The sequence below is a fragment of the Triticum aestivum genome, chromosome 7D (assembly GCF_018294505.1).
Source record: "Triticum aestivum cultivar Chinese Spring chromosome 7D, IWGSC CS RefSeq v2.1, whole genome shotgun sequence".
Taxonomy (NCBI): Eukaryota; Viridiplantae; Streptophyta; class Magnoliopsida; order Poales; family Poaceae; genus Triticum; species Triticum aestivum.
Window position 1 is genome coordinate 125,265,294 of NC_057814.1, and position 3,930 is coordinate 125,269,223.

The following is a 3,930-nucleotide window of genomic DNA, read 5'->3' on the forward strand; positions in this document are numbered from 1 at the left end:
CGAGGCCGAAGACAAAGCGGCCAAGGAGCGAGCCGAGCGCGAGAAGCAAGAGGCCCGAGTCGGCGAGGTTCGGCAAGAGCTCCAGGATTTCGTCAAGAAATACGAGTCCTTGGAGCGTGACTCTAAGACGCAAGGGTCCGAGCGTGCGAAGGCCCTCGAGAACGCACGAAATGCCAAGGCCGAAGCCCAAAAGGCCCTCCAGGAGATTCAGGCGGTCAAGAAGATAGCGGCGGGTAAGGCACTACTAGGAAAAGGCTTACTAGTGGCGCACCAGTTTTGCCTACTAATGACGCACTACTGGTGCGCCACTAGTACCATGCCACTAGTATTAAATACTAATGGCGCACCACTGGTGCGCCATTAGTATCTGGTATACTAATGGCGCATCACGCCATGCGCCATTAGTATAGACCAACATGCGCCATTAGTGTGCCTCCCAGGGGGCGATATTTACACATGTGCTTTGCCATACTAATGGCGCACTGTGGGGTGATGCGCCATTAGTATCCTTTGGCATACTAATGACGCATGTTGGGGTGATGCGCCATTAGTATGAATATTAGGGATTTGTCTTTTCTTTTCTGATATTTGCACAGGTTACAAAATATATTATTGGACAGAATATAGACAACACCACACAGCAATAGCAGATTCATCAAATACAATAGAAGATTAGTCTGCGAATACAATTCATCATATTAGTCTCCGAATTCAAAAGACCGAACAAAGATAGAACATTACAAGTCTCGAGACCGCGAGTAGCGAGTTTGTCTTCACATTACAAGTCGATATCGATCATCTAAACTACCATCACATAGAAGAGAGCTTCAGTCATCACGATGAGCATCATCACGATGAAACTGGTCTTCATCCGGTTCCTCCAACGCTCCCTCCTCTCTCCCGCTAGATAGCGCGCGTATCTAGATTCCGCCTCCGCCCTTGTGGTGTACCCTTTGTAACTGTTACCGCTGAAACGGTGAACCTGTCTCCGACACTCCTCCCAGTCGTCGTAGACTCCGGGAACCTTACCCTTGTACACGACATACGACGGCATCTCTATGCACTAGCCAAACAACAGACAATACATAAGCAATATATAAGTATGCAACAAAAGGATCGGAAGAGAAAAGCAAGACATTAATAGCACGATTCATGGTCCTACTAATAAATAGCATCGATTACATCTAAGTTGAACGACTGTCCAAACCAAAGAGACATACAAGTTCATTAAAGTTTAATTACAACATGAGCTAATCGATGTTTCAGAACTACACATAGCATCACTACTTTCGACTCGACTCATGGGACCGGAGCGTGGATGAAGCCGCCGTCTTTCGTGATGGTCATGAAGTCGCGGGCGTTGTCAGCCTGCATTTGTAGCGTTGTGTCTATCTCACTGTTGGACGGTTGATATTTGAGGTAGAACTGCCCCGAGGTACGAAGGACATCTTGATGGATGATTTCTGCAAACTCCGACTGGATGCGAAAGAATTCTTGTCGGATGTCCGCGTCCTGGATTGCCGCCAAGCTTGCGGCCCAATCTTTGAGATTATTTGGTAGCAGAAGGTGATTATGGTCCCGTACGATCGCCCGCATGTGATGGAGGGCGTAGTAGGCATCCTTCTGACCGCCAGGCGGCTGCTTGACGCAGGGGAACGTCGTATTGTGGGTGAACACGTGCCTGCCGTACCTACGAACTGGCCTCTTAAAGGTGCCTCCAGATGCGGCGTAGCCGGGGAGAGCATCATCAAGAACTTTCTTGATATTTGTGTAGTCTATCTTGGAGTCACGGTCCGGGTCGAAATACGTGGCCATGGAATATTTCGGGCTTAAGAGGATGAGTGTGCAATGTGTGTCACTGCACAGAACACGGAATGTTAGAAAAAAAAGAACGATCGAAATCTAAGAAATCATATGTTACGGGGCGGTTAGGGGATGACTTACTCGGGAAAGTAAGGCACGAGGAAGTTATCCTTATCTGGGTTTGCCAGAATGACGCCTTCGAGGTGTGAACTCGCGACTTGCCGGTCCCCAGCGCTGCCCAAGATCTTGGCACGCATGTAGAAGGGGTCGACTATCACAATGTCCGGGGTCTTGTCTCTAATGATCCGCATCTCCATACTCAGCGAAAACAGCCGAACGAAGGTGTAGTGCAGCGGATGAAGGTTAAACATAGCAAAGATGTCATCAAACCGCAGGACGATCGTACCCCCGACGGCGCTATCCACAAAGCCCTTGCCCTCTGGCACCTTGGCCACGAAAACCGGGTATGCCACATCATTCTCTCTGAGACGCCGCTTCTCCAAAGAAAGAACACTGTCATGCAGACTCCGCATAGCACCGGTTGCAGCATTGAGCATATTTGTCGGTAGCATCGCCCTACCCGCCACATGCACCCTCCTCGAGATATCCTTAGGTGAAGGTGGCCCGTCCTGAGCACGGATCGTACTCGGTGCCGGCTGGCTCGCACCGGCGCCCTTGTTAGTCTTTCGTTTCCGTCCCTTCTTCTTGATCTGCTGTAATGGGATCGAGTTCTGCTCACAGACCGCCTTCTTGAGCGTGTTGGGGCTGATAATATTTCGCACCTCAGCTATCTGAGGCTCGGTGAAGGCGGCAGCTGGAGGCGTCTCCTGAGAACTGAACGCCAGACGACGCCTGTTGCAATTGGGTTTCTCCGCCGTACCAGCTAGATCGCGGTCGTCTTTTTCAGGGTTGGGTTCTTGAGAAGGAGGCCCGCAGAACTCGTCACCGTACCCATGTTCGGCAAAGTACTTATCGACGTTGGAAAATGTACCGTCGTTGTCGTCGTCGTCCGGATCCTGTGCCATATGCATGTCCGGATCCTGTGCCATAGGGATGTCCGGCATGTCCGGTAGCGTTGCGGCGTTCTTGCCATGGCTTGGCGCTGGCACGACTGGCGGTCTTGTCTGTGGGGTGGTGTCCCCCGCCCCCAAACGAATCTGGCTCTTCGGCCAAAGCAGGGGCCAGCTTACGCAGGCGCTGAGGGTCATCACATCATCTTCGTCGGCCCCAGCGGGTCGAATCGGAGGTAACAACTCGTCGCAGCCTGGCAGCACCCGAACCAGTTCAACCCTATACAAGGTGGGTGGCATCGGATTACCGTGGAACACGCGGTTGCCCGGTTGAACGATTCTGCCCTTGGCGACATCGACCAACTCGCCGCCCACGAAGTGCAGGAGAGTGCAAGGAACGTCGGCGGTGCCCTGCGAAAACATGTAGGGCGTCAGGGATGCCCAGTCAAAGGCAAGGAGATGAAGTCATCGGCCGAGAGGCTTAGTTACCGTGATGCCGTCGAGCTCGGCTAATGTCGAGGCACCGCCAACGGCGGGCGTGCAACTGACGGAGGGGCCGCTTGCTGGCGAGGTGCCGGCCGGCGTACACCCGGGTGCATTAAGCTCCAATGCCCGTGCCGGCGCCGGAGACACGAATACCGCCTCCGCCGGAGACACCAATGGCGCCGCCTGCGCGTTGTGCGAGTTGCTGGCCGTGAAGCTGGGAACCGGGGGAGGCCCCTGTTGGCCGCCCGCAATCCACGTCGTCAGCCCCTGAATCAAGGTAGGCACCATGGCGGTGAGCGTCGTTCCCAGTTGTTGTTGCACTTGCTCTTGGACAATCTCCGGAATCCGCGCCACTTGTGCCTTGAGTTCTTGAACCTCGCGCGACTGGCTTTCCGAGCTGGTCTTTTTCTCCTTTCGCCCACCAGCGGTATAGTATGACGACCATTTTGTGGACAAGCCTTTGCCGGCCACACGACCAGCTGACGACGGCTTACTGAGCTTATCCTTGTTTTTCATTACGTTCAACGCCCTATTTAAAGGGGTGTCGAAAGGGGAGCTCTGAGACGACCCCGCGCTACTGCTTTCAGCCTCCTGCGGAAGGAATGTGAACCATTTAGAAATTTGGCTTCAT